The sequence below is a fragment of the Schistocerca piceifrons genome, chromosome X (assembly GCF_021461385.2).
Source record: "Schistocerca piceifrons isolate TAMUIC-IGC-003096 chromosome X, iqSchPice1.1, whole genome shotgun sequence".
Lineage (NCBI taxonomy): Eukaryota > Metazoa > Arthropoda > Insecta > Orthoptera > Acrididae > Schistocerca > Schistocerca piceifrons.
The window spans coordinates 135,090,930-135,110,725 of record NC_060149.1 but is presented as its reverse complement, the minus strand read 5'-3'; positions in this window follow the sequence as shown (position 1 = coordinate 135,110,725).

Genomic DNA, 19,796 nt, shown 5'->3' with positions numbered 1-19,796 from the left:
CCACAGCAGTTGAGTCCCATAGTGCTCAGAGCCATTTGAACCATCATCAAAATTACAACAATAATAATGCAATGCAGTCGATTTAAAACAGATGATGTTGAGAGAATTAGATTAGGAAATGAGACACTAAAAGTAGAAGATGAGTTCTGCTGTCTGGGCAGAAAAATAACTGATGATGGCCGAAGTGAAGAGGACATAAAATGTAGACTGGCAACAGCGAGAAAAGCATTTCTGAAAAAGTGGAATTTCTTAACATCTAATATATACTACTGGCCATTAAAATTGCTACACCACGAAGATGACGTGCTACAGACGCGAAATTTAACCGACAGGGAGAAGATGCAGTGATATGCAAATGATTAGCTTTTCAGAGCATTCACACAAAGCTGGCGCCAGTGGCGTCACCTACAACGTGCTGACATGAGGAAAGTTCAAATGGCTCTGAGCACTATGGGACTCAATTGCTGTGGTCGGCAGTCCCCTAGAACTTAGAACTACTTAAACCTAACTAACCTAAGGACATCACATACACCCATGCCTGAGGCAGGATTCGAACCTGCGACCGTAGCAACAGCGTGGCTCCGGACTGGAGCGCCTAGAACCGCACGGCCACCGCGGCCAGCCATGAGGAAAGTGTCCAACCGATTTCTCATACACAAACAGCAGTTGACCGGCGTTGCCTGGTGAAACGTTGTTGTGATGCCTCGTGTAAGGAGGAGAAACGCGTACCATCACGTTTCCGACTTTGATAAAGGTCGGATTGTAGCCTATCGCGATTGCGGTTTATGGTGTCGCGACATTGCTGCTCGCGTTGGTCGAGATCCAATGACTGTTAACAGAATATGGAAACGGTGGGTTCAGGAGGGTAATACGGAACGCCGTGCTGGATCCCAACCGCCTCGTATCGCTAGCAGTGGAGATGACAGGCATCTTATCCGCATGGCTGTAACGGATCGTGCAGCAGGAAGACAACACCCATCTGCACGAACAGTTCGACGACGTTTGCAGCAGCATGGACTATCAGCTCGGAGACCGTGGCTGCGGTTACCCTTGACGCTGCATCACAGAAGGAGCGCCTGCGATGGTGCACTCACCGACAAACCTCGGTGCACGAATGGCAAAACGTCATTTTTTCCGATGAATCTGTTTACAGCATCATGATGGTCGCATCCGTGTTTGGCGACATCGCGGTGAACGCACATTGGAAGCGTGTATTCGTTATCGCCACACTGGCGTATCACCCGGCGTGATGGTATGAGGTTCCATTGGTTATACGTCTCGGACACCTCTTGTTCGCATTGACGGCACTTTGAACAGTGGACGTTACAGATGTGTTACGACCCGTGGCTCTACCCTTCATTCGATCCCTGCGAAACCCTACATTTCAGCAGGATAATGCACGACCGCATTTTGCGGGTCCTGTACGGGCCTTTCTGGATACAGAAAATGTTCGACTGCTGCCCTGGCTAGCACATTCTACAGATCTCTCACTAAATGAAAACGTCTGGTCAATGGTGGCCGAACAATTGGCTCTTCACAATACGCCAGTCACTACTCTTGATGAACTGTGGTATCGTGTTGAAGCTGCATAGGCAGCTGTACCTGTACACGCCATCCAAGCTCTGTGAGACAATGCCCAGGCGTATCAAGGCCGTTATTACGGCCAGAGGTGGTTGTTCTGGGTGCTGATTTCTCAGGATCTATGCACCCAAATTGCGTGACAATGTAATCACATGTCAGTTCTAGTATAATATATTTGTCCAATGAATACCCGTTTATCATCTGCATTTCTTCTTGGTGTAGCAATTTTAATGGCCAGTAGTGTATATTGATAGAACTTAGCACATTTTATTTGAGATGAAACTTAACAGTCTAGCTGTTGAAATGTCGGAGAGAGACATTGTGGTTGTTCAAAAATTAAAGTAGGTAAAGGTGAACCACGCCAAGATGTCTGTGGGAGGCAGGGAGATAGCCCATCCTCTTCCTCCACCTTCCCTCACATCACGCTTTTGAGTGTCAGTGGTGGTGGAAAGTCAAAGTCTGAAAACAGTTCTGCGTGCTGACTGGATTTCTGCTCCAATGGATCAGGTACAGTATACAGTGCTGGTGGCATGAGATCAGTGCATATGTTGGATATGTTAGAAACTCGTAGTCTGAAAACAATTCTGTGTCCAGCTCAGGGCTATCAGACAGTGCATCATGGGGTCTGTGAGTTGACTTGATTCCTGTTGCTAAGATATATCAGGTACTGTATCATCTATGCCATGGAGCTGCTGTGCTGAGGGGGAAATAACTGAAAACTGTGGAAACACTTTACACGACAGTGATGAGTGTTTGGAAACTATAGAGACTGCATCAGTGAGCTATACAGTTTTAAAGTTGTGATAAGAGCCCTATTGTTCTTAAACTTATGGTAAGCTGATTTTGAATTTTTTGTCACTTTAAACACAGGAAAAATGAATTTGAAACTTGGGAGGAGTAAGTTCTTGGGTTTGAAACTTAATGTAGCTGATGGAGGAAGGGGTGAAATTGTGTAAATTGTGATGTCAGAAGGATGGGTAAAAATTGTTTAAACTTTGTCAGAGAGGAATTGCTTAAACATAACACTAGTGGACTTAGAACATGTCAGATTGACATCAAAGGGGAATTGTGTAAACACAGCATTAGTGAACTTGAACTTAGCACAAGCAATAGGTGTGACATCAGGGGATAAGCCCAGTGGCCGTCTTGAATTCTATACTTGGAACAAGTGACCTGGCTGCTATGAACAGCCCTTTAGGTGCCAACATATCTGAGAGAATAATATCTTGGGGAAAGCATGTTAAGTGGTTTTTCATGTCACTGATAGTAGGTCAGCTACAGATAGCATCAAAGTTCAGACTGGTTACTTCACATTTGTCCTAGGATGCAAAGGTCGCCATTTTGGCTTCTGACTTCATAAAGCTTCGCCTTTATCCGATATCAGCCATCTTGAATCTTTTGAATTCCATACCAGCAGGACAATACACCATCTTGAACTTTTCGATTTCTCACCAATTTACACCTAGGACAACAGCCCTACTTTCACTGTGATGCAAGGGAAAACCCAATGGCCATCTTGAATTCTATACCTGATACAAGTGACTTACTTCTGCCAACAGGATAATGCCCATTTTTGGATTTTTTAATTTCCCATCTATTTATACTTAGGCAACGGACTTACTCCGACAGTGACAGCATATGGTTGGGGGAACCCTGTATCACATTAGAATATTTCGAATTTGCCTCCATTTTTGAATTTCTTGCCAGTTTTTGAATTTCATGCCTTTTTTAAAAAATTCCCGCTACTTATACGTATAGCAACTGACCTGTGACAGAAGGGTTGGGGTGGGAGGGGTGGCCAAAATTTGGCAACAATGCGTGATATCATCATAAATCTAACCACAATGCAGTCCGTCCTCGAACTGTCCTAACCTGCCTACTTGGATATATTACCAGTTTCCCCCCTCGAGCCTCTGGCTGGCCCTTATACACGTATACCATCGAGCTGAACTTTCTGATTGACTGTCGTTAGACTCAGAATTTGCACTAGAACAAATTTCCAAATTTATACAGCGATCAACCAAGACATTTTGACCATCTTTAATAGCTTGTTGGTCCACCTTTGCAGTACAATACAACCACAATTCTATGTGCGATTTGATCGAAACGTCCTTGGTAGTCTTCCAATGGTATGTCGCACCAGATGTCTATTCATTGGTTACGTTATTCCCATGTAGATGTAGATGCAGATGTAGATGCAAATGTAAATTACAGGCCGGCGGTTTGTAGACGCCTCCCAGATGTTTTCCATCGGTTTCAGATCGGGCGAAATTTTTGGCCCAAGATATTAACGTGAGTTCACTATCATGCTCTGTCAACCACTGTAGCACGACTCTGGCCTTGTGACATGGATAGTTATCCTGGTGCAAGGATGAAAGTATGAACGTGATCCACTAAAATCTTCATGTAGTCCACAGATGCTAAGGCCCCTTAGATCATTACGGCGGTTCCCATGTAAGTCCCAGATACGACCATCGACGAGATGCAGTAAGAAATGTGATTCATCCGACCTGTTACGCATTTTCATTGATCTACTGTCCAATCTGAAAGATCCCGTGCCCTGTGCTGTTGTAATTGACGATGTCGTTGAGTCAACACGAAAAAAAGAAAACACGCAAACAGCCGACCAACTTCGACGCTTCTGAGACGCTCGTTTCCAGCTGCCGTACCGTAACAATTTTCCCTGTGTTAAAGTCGCATCTGCCAGTGGATTTCCATATGCGTGGCCTGTAGCGTTGCCTTTCCTTTTTTGTTTCGCTGGTAGTGCTGTCGATTCTGTGACTTGATAAGTTTTGGTAGGTCATGTTTTAGGGAACTTAGTTATTTATCGCTTTTGGAGGAAGGTGTTCGTCATGTCATTTTGTCTCTTCCAATACAAATGGTGTAGTACAGCATATATTCCTAACTGTAATAATGTTCATTGTCAGTTATTTTTTATTATATTTATTGTGTTATGTTAATTTGCTTTAACTTCATAGATTTCATTCAGTATTACGATGGTATTTTTAAGTTAGTTGACTGCGTAGTATGCTTTGCTGGTATTTTTTCGAGTTTGTGTTTTCTGGTCTCTAGCTTTTAGACTATCGTGCGTTCTTCGCACTGGTTCCAATAAAGGGGCCCTTAGGATCCAGCAAAGGACTTTGTTTTGTTATGACTGGAGGCAGCTGAGTTGTGTATCGGATGTGAGTCCCCAAGCCGTGGTGCCACACGATAGGGATAGAAGGACTTTAGCTTTATACTGGGTGAACCACTTAAAAACTTGCGCCGCAGATATTGTGGAAAGCGAAAGTACTAATGATGTTGCGGTTTTCATGGAATCGATTGGTAGCCAGGGGCTCGTATTGTTAGCAAATCAACAAATTCTAATAACACATAGAAAGTGCATTTTTTTGTGCAAACATACACGTTTTAAATGGAACAATACCTATTGACATTAACAAACTAAAAGTAGGGTAAATTAGACTGTCAATGGTGTTTGTTTCCCGATTCTAGAGCGAATCGTTTGCGAGATGTCGTTATCTTGAGAAGGTCCGCACCAACACTTCTAGAATATCTGCGGTAGCATTCACTAAAGAACAACACACCTGCATACACTAGTTATGTGGAGTCTGATCAGTAACGAGGCAACTGACCATCACAGGTAGTGTTCAAAATGACCACCGGCAGGGGCAATACACGCTTTAAGCCTGGTATGGAACGACTGCTGCACACGTGCTAGCATTTCAGTGGAGACATCCGAGCACGCTGCTGTAATACGTCGTTTCATATCATCGGGTGTATTTGGTATGTCCTTGAAGACAGCGTTCCAGCTTTCTCCACAGAAAAAATTCTACAGGCGTCAAATCCGGGGAACGGACCGGTCAAGGTACAGCTCCTTTGCGTCCAATCCAATGATTTGGAAACAATTTGTGAAGACATGCTGTAGTACTTCGTGCGCTATAGGCTGGACAACCATCATGTTAGTACCAAAGGTTCCTCCTAGTCTGCAGAGGAACGTCATCTTGCATTCGTGGAAGATGGTCTGTTAGGAGGCTGCGAGACTTGTGCGTGTTCAGTGTTCCTTCTATGAAAAACGGGCCTAAGAGCTGATGGTTCACTATCTCGCACCACATATTTACACTCCATGGACGCTGACGTTCTACCTGACGAAACCAACGGGGGATTATCAATAGATCAGTAGTGGACCTTTCGGCAGTTTACCTAGCCATGATTGGTAAATATGGCTTCATCACTAAATAAGATGCATGATACATCTGGACTAATCTGTCTTAATGGCCATGTGCAGAAGTTAACACAATTCTCATAATAGTTTCCATGCACCTCTTGATGGAGAGAGATGTGATAGGAATGGAACTTATGTCGAGAAGAACGCATAGAACACTTGCCTGACTCCCTACGGTCGCAGTTTTGAATCCTGCCTCGGGCATGGGTGTGTGTGATGTCCTTAGGTTAGTTAGGTTTAAGTAGTTCTAAGTTCTAGGGGACTGATGATCTCAGACGTTAAGTCCCATAGTGCTCGAGCCATTTGAACCATTTTGAACTTGCCTGACTCATGCCACTTCCTCATGCGACTGCACGGGAGCCAACGTTCGGGTCAACTGCAAGAGCAACAAGAACATTAATTTCCCCCTCTTCTATTGTCACTTGTTTCCTTCCGTTACGTTGTCTAGATGTTACACTACCACTTTCACGTAACTGGTTGAAGAGGCTGATAAATAATTACCGAGACGGTTGACTTGCAGCATACAATGTACAAGAACTAACTACATTCTTCCTACACTCTCCATACATCATGAGCACGTCGGCTGATGAATCCCATCGTCCACTCACGACCTACTGCTTGCTCTCTCACACACTAATTGACTAGGAAGTCCCAGTTGACTCAAAAAATACGCAAGCACACTGTAAACAAACATGACAACAGCGTACCTAGCAGCTACTCATGTTGAATGGCACAAACTAGTGTCGATGTGGAAACTTTTCAAAATACGATACCTCGTAAACAACTCGCACTAGCATCCTGCAAAAAAAAGACCATTAACATTCCAATTTACCCCCCTTTTAGTTTGTGGGCCGGCCGCGGTGGCCGTGCGGTTCTGGCGCTGCAGTCCGGAACCGCGGGACTGCTACGGTCGCAGGTTCGAATCCTGCCTCGGGCATGGGTGTGTGTGATGTCCTTAGGTTAGTTAGGTTTCAGTAGTTCTAAGTTCTAGGGGATTTATGACCTAAGATGTTGAGTCCCATAGTGCTCAGAGCCATTTGAGCCATTTTTAGTTTGTTAACGTCAATAAGCATTGTTCCATTTAAAAAAGGGGAATTTTTGGACAATAATACAATCTCTTAGTATTATTACAATCTGTTTATTGACTGACAATATGAGCCTCTGACTACAGTCCATTCTGTGAAAACCTCACATCAATAGTACTTTCCATTTCCGCAATATTTACGATGCAAGTTTTAAGTGATTCACTCTGTATAACCCGAGTTCTGTTCTCACTTCCAAGACGGTTCTGGTTAAAGTGGAGCGAGAGCCTTCGCTATTTTTAAACATTTTTCTCGTTTCTCGGTGGTATCATAGTGAAATATTACGTTTCTGTCTAGGTTGATGCCTAGATATTTTCTCCGTTTTGACCAAGGGGTTTGCTCGCCACCAATCGTCAGTTTTCTTCGTCGTTGCTGCCTTTTGAAGAAATATTTTGTTAGTGTTCAGGACTTACTTTGTTTGTCCAGCGCAGTGCCATGTTGTTACTGCTTCTGACTGTCACTGGAGTCTACCGATATTGCCCATTCGTCTCTGTTCCGCTTATACGCTTTGTTTAACGTTTGACGTGCACGAAACGCCACTAGGCGGCATACAAACAGTCGGTGGGCAGTAATCACACCGTTTTGTCTCATCAAGATATATCCTAATTACATTGCAAGCTGCGCCCTTTCGCCCTAATTCATCAGAGGTATTGCATTGCACCGGAAGTTGAATAGTTAGCCCGCCACTTATCAAAACATTATTGTTAATAACGCTTAAAATTTATTACAAATGAACGTAGTGCCGTATCATTTTTATGGTTCATTGGCTCCATTTTCTCATTCTGGATTAAGTTTTCTCATAACTTTGATATAATTACGAGAAAATTAATTAGTTCATAATTACCAACTAAACCAATTAGAAAAAATGGTTCAAATGGCTCTGAGCACTCTGGGACTTAACATATGAGATCATCAGTCGCCTAGAATTAGAACTACTTAAATCCAATTAACCTAAGGACATCACACACATCCATGCCCGAGGCAGGATTCGAACCTGCGACCGTAGCAGCAGCGCAGTTCCGGACTGAAACGCCTAGAACCGCTCGCACAGCGGCCGGCTAAATCAATTACAACATGTGTTCTAAACACAGTGTGTGGCTTGTATGAACGCCTCCTAGCACGTGCTGCATTGCCATTATCTGTAGCGTTCTTGGTGGGTTAGTTAAAATGTTTTCCATTTACATTTGTTTAATTACCTTTTACTGCGGATATGTGACGCTGGCAAAAGTATGTCAGCAGATGGTCTCGACGGGCTCTTTAATCTGACACCACGATCGCGTGTATCTCCTGTGGTTAAATGGTTATTAACTCGTTCTTCACTCTAATGAATCACAGTTTATCTACTTTACACACACACAAACGTGGTACGATTTTGATCAAAGCGTCACTCTCTTCAACATGGTGCTTCGTGCTTCCCTGCGTCTGGTATGGTAGCTGTGGTATGAACGTATACTAATATCCTAAAGGCCTGGCATCCATTCATCATGAGCGGTAGCTCCCTTAGCAGTCTAACTTCTGGTGGCGGCCAGCTGAGACAGAAGAACGTGGAATGCGACCGTCCATCTCAGGCACATTCACCCCGTCTGTCCACCCGGAGTCTTCTGTCGTGCGTCGAGCCACGCCCACCTTGGCGCGTGCGTTTCGTGTCTAACGTCACAGCAGCCATATTATAACTCATGAAAGCCTCCTACTCCTTTTCTGAATTAAGCTGAGTACATGAATGGTAGGATTTCATTCAAAATTCCCTGAAAATATTCCCCTTTGGGCCCATAAATGAAACTTAGCGCCGTCGACTATTTGTTGGTTATATTAAGAAGTAGGAGACTTTAGCAACGTAACGAGCAATTTAAGGGAGACTTGAACATGTATTTTAAGTGAATTCAACATTACGATCAACACATTCTGACCTCCTGATACGATCTGACCACATCTGTAACCTCCCTTAAAACGAGGATACGTACAACCTCTATTTGTATGGTCTCACTCCTACTCACAATGAACATGAATCACGATAATAGCTCCGAAGATATACAGGATCAGGTGGAATTCTCGAAATTATAAGAAAACAACTTTCTACAGGGAACCTGCAAAAAAATTGATAATATTTCTGCTGATGGCATTTTATGTAAAAATAGTGCTCAGATGAAATACCGATTTAAGTAAGGCTATATGAACACATGAGAGCAGCCCATGAAATCGTAATAATTTTCAGACTTGACTGTGGAAACAAATAATGAAACAGAAATTTGTAATATCCAATAAACAGGAGAGGAGTTTCAGTAATGAAGTTACATTTGTCTTTCAACGCACCACGTGGAGTACAGATCCACAAATCATTAGAATGGGAACAAACAGGAACCCCATAAAATCTTAAATTCCAGTAACTCTAAACTCCGTCCGAAGAGGCCTCGGAAGGACCAACGGTACTGACCGCCCACCATGTCATCCTCAGACGATAGGCGTCCTTGGATGCGGAGAAGGAGGGGCATGTGGTTAGCACACCACTCTCCCTGCCGTTGGCAGTTTTCGTGACCGGAGCCGCTTCTTCTCAATAAGTAGCACCTCAGTTGAGCTCACAAGAGCTGAGTGCAGCCTGCTTGCCAACAGCGCACCGTAGCCCTGCTTAAATTCCAATAGTAATATTAAATAAGTTGGACAGTAACGTATGCCAAGCCCTACAGTTACGGATGAAGAAATGAAATACTGTACCGATACTGAGCCGTGAACATGAAAAGAAGCGTCTCACTTTGGACAGCGGATTTAATCATGATCGCAAAGTCTATAGGGCCACATTTAGGCTTCGAGGGCTGGAACTTAAATAGTGGCAACTATTTATTCACAACCGGTACAGAAGAGTTACATTCTTGCACCTGTTACTGTCCTTCAGAGCAGTCATCAGCGTTGTGTAGAACCCGTTGCCAGCGATGTGAAAGGCGTAGCATACCGTTAGCAGAGCCTGTTCTGTTGATGGTGCGAATGGAGCGGTCTGATTCTCGTGTACGACTGTGATGCTGTTATCCTAGTGCATTACATTCCTCCACGGCAGACCGTCGATGCACAGTATTACTGTTCGTGTTTGGAGCATCACCTGCGACCAGCTTTGCGAAAGAAGCGGCGACACTTTCTGCACAACCCACCCATCATTTCGCACGACAATGCGCGGACGCATACAGCGCAAGCTGTGACTGCTCTGTTCGGTCAATGGGACTGGGAAGTACTATACCATTCACCATACTCCCCGGACTTAAGTCCTTGTGCCTTTTATTTGATTCCGAAGATGAAGGACCCACTTTCGTGGTATTCGCTTCAGAACTGTTCCAGAGATTCGACAGGCAGTAGACCTCTCCATTCGCACCATCAACAGAACAGGCTCTGCTAACGGTATACTACGCCTTCCACATCGCTGGCAACGGGTTCTACACAACGCTGATAACCACTTTGAAGGAAAGTAACAGCTGCAGACATGTAACTGTTTTGTATCGGTTGTGAATAAATAGTTGCCACTATTTAAGTTCCAACCCTCGCATAAGACTGAAGTCTTTACAAATGGAATATTACGCCAGTGTGCTCTTGCAAGCAACGGTATCGCTATAACTGTGCACTGAAGCATAGAAAGGGCCATCAAAATGAATCGTCAGACAAAGTCATCGAATTATAGGGGGCAGCGTCTTGGTGATGCGTCTAGTCCCAACAATTCCGGAAAGTATCCTCAGGGATCAAGAACAGTGTATCAATTCTAATTCCAAAGGAACCAGGTGCTAAAAAGTGTGAAAACTGCCGAACTACCAGCTTAAAAAATTAAATTTGCAAAATAATGAGACGAATTATTTACAGAAGGCTGGAAAAACTGATAGAAGCCGATCTCAGGGAAGATGAGAAGGGATTTCAGAGAAATGTGGGAACACTCCACGCAATACTGACTTATCTTATAAGATACGTTAAAGAAGAGCAAACCCACATTTATGGCGTTTGCACACTTAAATGAAACTTCTGACAGTGTTATTCGAGACAAACTCTTTGAAATTCTGAAGGTATCAGGGGTAATATACAGTAAGCAAGAGGTTATTCGCAATTTATACCGAAACCGTACTACAGTTATAAGAGTCGAAGAACATGAAAGTGTCAGAGCATATGCTTCGACAAGTGCCGAAGTTATAAGGAATACCACTCACTCTATGATGAGAAGATTGCAGCACTGCATTGATACCAATGGTAACCATTTCGAACACCTTCTGTAAATGGACGTTCACGCCACCTTTCTGACCTTCGTTGACCTTCAAATAACTTATTTTTACACATCATTGGATTCGTCTCATAAAATAAGCACCAAACTATAGCACCCCATTAAAAAAAAACAAAGTTGGCCTTCATATCTCTGACGCGACCCCACCTAGCAACAAAAAACCGTCATATTATGGTCCCCATTGTTCCATGCAACATTTGTCCCACAAACCTTTCAGCTACTATCACACTTTCGGTGTTATTCTAGGTGGCAGTAGTTAGTGACTCATCCCGTATAACAGTATTTGTGGAAACACTTGTACTGCAGTCGTGTAGTATCGACTTAGGGTGGACATACGTTTGTACAAAAAATGTGGTTATAACAGTATAGTAAAACTTATAATTTGTAGCTGCAAATACTGCTCTGATCCCCCCCCCCCACCCCCCACCCCCACCCCCCCCAAAAAAATATCTGCTTCCTTTCATATACGATCAACCCTTGAAATGTACCAGTTTCATTTGACGGTTTCGAGTCCAACTTGGTAATATTCCTGCTGCCGCCCGTACAGAAGTTTACACAGTAATACGATAGACAAACAAATTCCTTCGTTCGCTTGCTATGTTCCAAACATATCAGTTCTTCAAAGTGCTTACTTCTCCGTAAGAAAGAGCCAAATTTTTCTCCACTGTTTTTACTCCTGTAGTCGTGTCCACTACTGTATTCACTTCTGTGTTTCGCAGTCACCAGTACTGTAATGAGGGTAACAAAAGAATTCATGTTCATTTGCATAATATAACACACTCTAAACTGGAAAGCGAACAATGCAATAAAGTTGCCTCTCCTTCGTAGGAAAAACTGTATCTTCTTGCAACCTCTGACGTGTTCGCTAGACGCTTTAATGACGGAGTGATTATTTTTCACAGCATTTTTTCATTTTTATCAGTCTTTGAATCTTCATTACTCGTCACGTACACCAGCATTCTGTGAAGTGGTCTTTGTCTCACAACTGTTAAAATATTCCTCGATTTTCATGGTTCATGTGACAAAACTGTGTGAATTAAATCTACCATGTTGCGTTCATTGTGCGCTGAAATCTCAATGAATTACAAGAAACACTGTAGACTGTTTTTCAATACTAACAGATTTTTCAGCCGGCTGTTCACCCAACCCATAAAAATTAGGTTTTGAGCATATAAGAATATTATTATGGTATGAAAGGGCTTAAAAAATGTGTGACCAGCTTTAAAATTCATTGGCTACTTATGCGTCTAGAGGGCAGCAACAATCTTCTCACATCGCCTGGTCACAGTTAAAATATTACGTATTTAAAGTGCAAGCAGGATATGGCCAGGGAGAAATCATTGTTCTCAACTCAGAGTGGCTTTTTTTAATTAAAGAAATTATGCTCTTCACAAGTATTAATAAGATGTGAGCCCAGCGACAGAGCCGGCCGGAGTGGCCGAGCGGTTGTAGGCGCTACAGTCGCAGTTTCGAATCCCGCCTCGGGCATGGATGTGTGTGATGTCCTTAGGTTAGTTAGGTTGAAGTAGTTCTAAGTTCTAGGGGACTGATGACCGCAGAAATTAAGTCCCATAGTGCTCAGAGCCATTTGAACCATTTTTTTTAACCCAACGACAGAAATACATCCTTAGTATTAGCAGTTCACTGTCTGAACTATAAGTACGACATTTTTCATAACAATTTAAAAGTTTTGATCACCCATGGCCTCTCATGAAGGACTCAAGAGTCCTTTACATGCACTACGTAGAATATTAGGTGAACACCACCTGTCACACGAAAATTTCTAACTTTCTTAACTGTAATTCAGTTCTCGCAAATATGTGAAGGTAGACTTCCTTGGCAAATACAGTTGTTGAAAAGCTCTCGGGTTTCCAGCTGGGTGACAGTATTATAAAAACGCGATGTTTTTACGAGTGACATACTCATCAAATTCAGGTGAAGTGTCGAGATTTAGCGTATCTCGTCCTACTTATATCTGCAGTGTGCCCCTTCCACCTGTCTCCGGGAGGCTAGGTACAGAGAGGCCGGCGGGAGGGGTGGGAGTGATGTAGCGGTGGTGAGGGTAACGGGCGCTCCGTTCGCATTTGTCAGAGCATTCCAGCCCTGTTCGGCGAGGACAGTGGTGGGTGTGCTCCCGACGAATAGCCTCTACCGCTGGATTCCATCCCGCACTCAGCTGGTATCCTTCGTCTCCGTTTACAAGATTCTCGAGAATCCGAATTTCGATGGACTTATGACGCTGTCCCAATACCGGGCGGCTCGGCAGAGCACGTCGGTATTCTCGAAACCAAATGTGTTGCCTTCCTTGATGCTGTGTTCTGCTATCGCCGATTTCTGCGTCTGTCTCAGCCGCACATGCCTGATATGTTCCTCGAAGCGTTTACAAATACGTCGCTGCGTTTCTCCAATGTATTGTTGACCGCATTCGCAGGCGATGCTGTAAATTCCTGGTACGTTGCGTTTCAGTGGGTCTTCCCAGAGCCAAGCCACTCTTTCGTCTTCGGCGGTGGTCGTAAAACGGATTTCATATTCGATTTTTCCAGAAGCTTCCCAGTTTTGGCTGACAGTGGTCCCAAATACGGGAGAGAACCGAGTTTCTTATCTTCTTCTCTCTCTTCTCGATCTTCCGCGACGTGTCTCGTCTTGAACGCCCTCCCAGTGCGCTTCGCTGTACCAGTTTTTAAAAAACACCTCCTTCAGCTCCTGCAGTCGGTCCGAGAGGCTTTCTTCGGCACAAATGACGTGCGCCCTGTGTACCAAGGTGGGCAGTACTGTATGCCGCTGCGCTGGATGATGGCAGCTTGTCGCATGCACGTACAGGTCTATATGAGTCTTCTCCCTATACACAGAAAGCCTACTGTGCTCTCTGCCTGCTTCCTTATTACTATATCCAGTAATAGGAGACAGCCACCCTCTTCTATTTCCACAGTGAAGGCGATGTTTTCGTAGGTACTGTTAAGGTGGTCCAGAAACTCGTCAAGTACCTGCCTGTCATACTCCAAAACCTAAAAAGCATTGTCAAAATAGCGGTAGCAGTGTTTAGATTTCTGGCGAGCAGTTTGGAGGGCCACTTTCTCAAAGTGTTCCTTTTGGCGAACAGTTTGGAGGGCCATCTCCTCAAAGTGCTCCCTGTATAGAAGCAATTTACTACTGCTTGATGGGCGTTGGTGCATGTGTAGGTGTTGCAATATTTCCCCCACCGCATCCCAAACGTGGCTCAAATGGCTCTAAGCACTATGGGACTTAACATCTGAGGTCATGAGTCCCTTAGACTTAGAACTGCTTAAACCTAACTAACCTAAGGACATGACACACATCCATGCCTGAGGCAGGATTCCAACCTGCGACCGTAGCAGCAGCGCGGTTCCGGACTGAAGCGCTTAGAACCGCTCAGCCACAGTGGCCGGCTTTCCGAAACGTGCTCGATGGGATTTAAGACGGTGGAACGGACAGGCCAGTCCATTCACCGAATATCCTCTCGTTCCAAGCGCTCCTCGACCTGCTCTGTAGATACGGTCTTTCATTGTCTCCATAAAAATGAATTAAGGGACGGAAGTATCCCTGGAAAAACGGTGTCTCAATAACGTTCATCAGTGAGTGTACCGTTTCAAAGATTTGGAGATCAGTTCGCCCATGCAACTTTACAACCATTTTGGACAATTTTCCTGGGTGCTTTACGTGTTCCTATCTCTCACCATTTGAAGGTACGTACAGAATCTACTCAGACTGAATCTGCATTCGGGACCCCACTCCTCGTTGGGCCAGCCCCTATTCTCTGGGAAATATTGCAAATAGTGCTACTGATATGCAGGTGTCAAAGGAACACAACGTACTGGTGGTCAGGTAAGGAGACCACCCGTATGCAGTCACCCTGTGACTGTGAAGTGTAAGCTAGCGTCCCTTGCAGCCTGGTTGAACGTGATAGAAATTGCCCCCGCTGCTGGACATTAGACCCTTCTTGCCTGCTGCAGAATCTAGCGGTCATCTGCCGCTGTAGTTGACCGTGGTCGACCACCTCATCTCATTCGGGCAACATTGCCTGTTGTTTGGAACGCTCCCCATGAAGTGAAACAATGCTTTGAGTTCTACAAACTGCTGGGCTTCACTCATCACACTTCGTCCATCTTACAGTTTCTCGATACTTCTCCCCATGTAAAGTCATCCAAATGTCTCCGGGCCAAGTTGAATTGAAGAACACAACCGCAGTGCACCCTAACTGCTCGCTGACTGACACACACTGTCTTTTCCCGTTCCTGCAACTGCCTTGTGTTGCGCGATCTGTACCATTTGGTACTACAGTCACCCTGACCTCACGCAAAGTGATCTACAATTTTCTATGCACGACTGGGAAACCTGTGGCAACATGCTCCCACACTGTCACTGATTTCCACAGCGTAGTCAATATGTTGTGTTAGTTTATCTGTCTCGTCCTTGAATTTTGCAGAGCAGTGTAATTATTAATTATGAGGGTAACTCAAATGAAAACCTTAAATATTTTTTTAAATATTATTTATTGTGCGGAAGTGGTACAGAGCTGTATCACTTCTCAACAAAATCTCCCCCATGCTCAATGCAAGTCCTCCAGAGCTTACAAAGTGCATAAATTCCTTTAGAAAAAAATTCTGTCGGTAGTCCGCGCAACCACTCATGCACCGCGTGGCGTACCTCTTCATCAGAACGGAACTTCTTTCCTCCCATTACGTCTTTGAGTGATCCAGACATATGGAAATCACTTGGGGCAAGGTCGGGTGAGTATGGTGGATGAGAAAGACACTCAAATTGCAGGTCTGTGATTGTTGCAACTGTTGTATGGGCAGTGTGGGGTCTTGCATTGTCTTGTTGCAAAAGGATACCTGCTGACAGCAATCCACGGCACTTTGATTTGATTGCAGGCCTCAGATGATTTTTTTGGAGATCTGTGTATGATACACTGGTGACAGTGGTCCCCCTAGGCATGTAATGCTCCAAAATGGCGCCTTTTTCGTCCCAAAAGAGAGTCAGCATAGTCTTCCCTGCTGATGGTTCTGATCGAAACTTCTTTGGTGTTGGTGATGAAGAATGGTGCCATTCCTTGCTCGCTCTCTTCGTTTGCGGTTGATGGAAGTGAACCCAGGTTTCGTCCCCAGTAACGATTCTTGCAAGGAAGCCATCATCTTCTCGTTCAAAGCGCCGAAGAAGTTATTCACGAGCATCAACACGTCGTTCTCTCATTTCAGGAGTCAGCTGCTGTGGCACCCATCTTGCAGACACTCTGTGAAACTGGAGCACATCACGCACAATGTAATGTGCTGACCCATGACTAATCTGTAAACATGCTGCAATGTCATTCAGTGCCACTCGGCGATTTTCCTTCACTATGGCTTCAACTGCTGCAATGTTCTGTGGAGTCACAACTGTTTGTGCCTGACTTGGACGAGGAGCATCTTCCACTGAAGTCACACCATTTGCGAACTTCCTACTCCATTCGTAGACTTGCTGCTGTGACAAACATGCATCACCGTACTGAACCTTCATTCGTCGATGAATTTCAACGCTGTTCTTCCCTGGTGCAAGTCGCAAGTGGGGCGGCCATCTTTATACTGATACTGCGACGGTATGTGTGCATCTGCACTATGCTGCCACCTACAGGCCATTCTGCACGCTGTTTATATCACGCTTACCAACTTACAGGATAACGGCGCGAAATTTCGATTCGTTATTACAAATTTAAGGTTTTCATTTGACTCACCCATGTATATCACATCTTAGAATACAAGTACGCCCTTTTCATTGCGATTCACAGGTAAATTTTGCATACACTATCTCGTAGATCACGTGTGGACTTTTAAATAAATAAAAATTATATTAAAACTTTTCGTTACTATAAGTGTTTTTTTTTCATTGGGAGAATTTAGTGTTGGATTTATTTGCATATCATTATGATTAATCAGCGAAGGTAAGTATTTCTTTTAATTAACTACCTAAACCTATGAAGAATTATGTATACACAAATTTTTATGTTAATTTCTTTTCGTATACTGTTACTACACTGTTTTAAAAAAAATTCGCTTAAATTAGTTTTTAATCACTGGAATCAACATAGCCTATTGCTCTCGAATAGCAGGGAGGGAGCGTCCTAGTATAACGTCCCCATCCGATGGACGGTTCAACACCAACAGTTTCACTTGTCCTCACTCAATGGGACACTGTAGAAAGTTTCAGTCCATTCCTGGTTATTGCTGCAATATTTGGTGTTCAGAATTTTCATCTTCCCACTTATGCTTCCAACGCTGGACAAATATTGATGATGAAGATTTCTTTCACCATCAGTAGTCGAAACAGCAGCGCTACGTCATGTGCTGTCGCTCTAATCGATGTCGGCTACGAATATGGATTTTACGAAGCCTTTACTTATTTTTGAGTGTCTACCTGCTGGCAGTTCTGTTCTGCTCAGTGTCAGTTTTCATTGGTTATTCAGTAGCTGCCATTGTTTCTCAAAAATCAAATGGTTCAAATGGCTCTGAGCACTATGGGACTTAACATCTGAGGTCATCAGTCCCCTAGAACGTATAACTACTTAAACCTAAGTAACCTAAGGACAGCACACACATCCATGCCCGGGGCAGGATTGAACCTGCGACCGTAGCGGCCGCGCGGTTCGAGACTGAAGCGCCTAGAGCCGCTCGGCCACACGGGCCGACATTATTACTTTATGGAGGAGTGTAGTTACTGTTAGTCGATGTGTAAACGTTAGGAGAGCTTGTTTTGCATTCTTTATTCCTTTCATTTTATTTCGTATTTTTAGTAGGCTACTGTAACTTCACGGCACCTCCAGCACGAGAGTCGTATAGTCTGTTCTCTTGTTGTGTTCGTCTCTGATTACTGGTATTAACACCTCATTTTGTACGGTTTTGCAGCTGTGCGTGATAAAATATGGATAGGGAACTATGGATGTCGTGTGCTTATGCAAAGGAATTGATCACTGGCGAGAACAGCTAGCAGCATCCTGGCTGAAGTCTACAGGGTGCAGGCCGGAAACAGCCTTTGGACACGTCGGGCGGAGGCTGTGGTGTACTTCGATTAAAATAACTTTATGATTTTCTGCGGGTCGAGTGGTAGGAGCCATGAGTCAGCCAAATGCAGCTCTTTCTTGCGGTCCAGATGTTTGTTGCGCTGTATACAGTGTAAATACATGTAGAGCCTTGCAAGGTGAAACAAATTTCTCACCTTGGTTGAGGGAGAATAGAGTTATCTTTCAATTACAACGTTATTTTACTCGATCTATAGCGAATAGTGTGTTCTCGATGTAGCCTAGGATCCTAATGTTGCTGGGCCTTCCAATGCCCCTGGCACGATCAGTTTGTTCTGACCCGGTGGTGAATGACAGAATGTGGCGGTGTCGTGAATTTCTGGACGAAGAGAAAATGCGTTTTGTGGTATTGTCGACAGGAATAGCGCTGACACCTGCTGTCGACACCACAAAGCTTCTCCGTGCTATCGAAGCATCGCTGACCATACCAATGAGACATAAGTTGCAAGACACGTTCTCAGAAATCGGCGGCCTGTCTTGAAACAGACTAACAGACGGACTCGAGGGCAGTTCTTTCCCATGCTGCATTCGAGTCAACGCCTAGTCCACAACAAGCAGCAAGAAGGATGCCGTGTTCGGCGACACCAGAGCTAGAGACAACCAGTTCGAATTTTCAAGTTAATCTGCAAGTCCCTGCAGATTTTTGTGAACTTTGTGTTGGATAGTGCTACGAGAAAGAGTTTATATTGAATGAACAGTGGTACGTGAAAGAGTTTCTACTAAACAGTGCTTCGCATTATATTACCAACGACAGTCTATTTCATTAGAACTGTTAAGCTACTTCTGTCAATGTACAAAAATGTACCTACCCTCTGACCCACAGTCACAGCAAAGAAGAAGTTGCATAACAAAAGATAAGTGTTTATTTTGACTGTAAATGTATTTCAATTCATATTCAAATCCGAGCTTCTGCTCTGACTCTAATGACCTCGTTGTCGACGGGACGTTAAAGTAATCCCCTTCTCCTTCTCCTCCTCCTCCTCTTCCTCCTCATTTGTGACAACCTGCTACAACATGTTTCTGGCCGCATTGTTGAGCACTTGTGCCTTAACACCAAATATTAAGTGCTGCTCATAGCTACGAGTACAAGTGAGCCAACAAGAGGCATGTTATGTGTTAGGATTGGGAGTGATCTATCCGAAAATCGCATATGAATGTAGAGGAGAGATACATGGTCAGTGGGAGCCCCACAATTACGCGGGCATTGAAACTCTTCACGCAAAGACGATATCTGATCGAAAGTTCCCAACACTTACTAGTGGACAATAATATGGCGCATATCCATCCTTCGCTCTTATGATGGCTTGGACTCTGCTGGGGACACTTTCAGTAACGTGTCTGGATGTCTGTGGAAGAATGAGAGACCATTCTTCTTCAAGAGCCGAAACCACAGTAGGTAGTAATTATGGACGTTGGTATCTACAGCGAAGCCGTCTTTCTTACTCATCCAAAATGTGTTCCATTGGATTATAATCCTGCCCCCACTATTTTAATTTAGTACGCTTTCACCTAAATAACAGAAAACCCTCTCCCTATGTTGCCACGTACAACTCTCTTACTAAATTTAGTTTAATTTCCAAATAAAGTACACTATGGGAG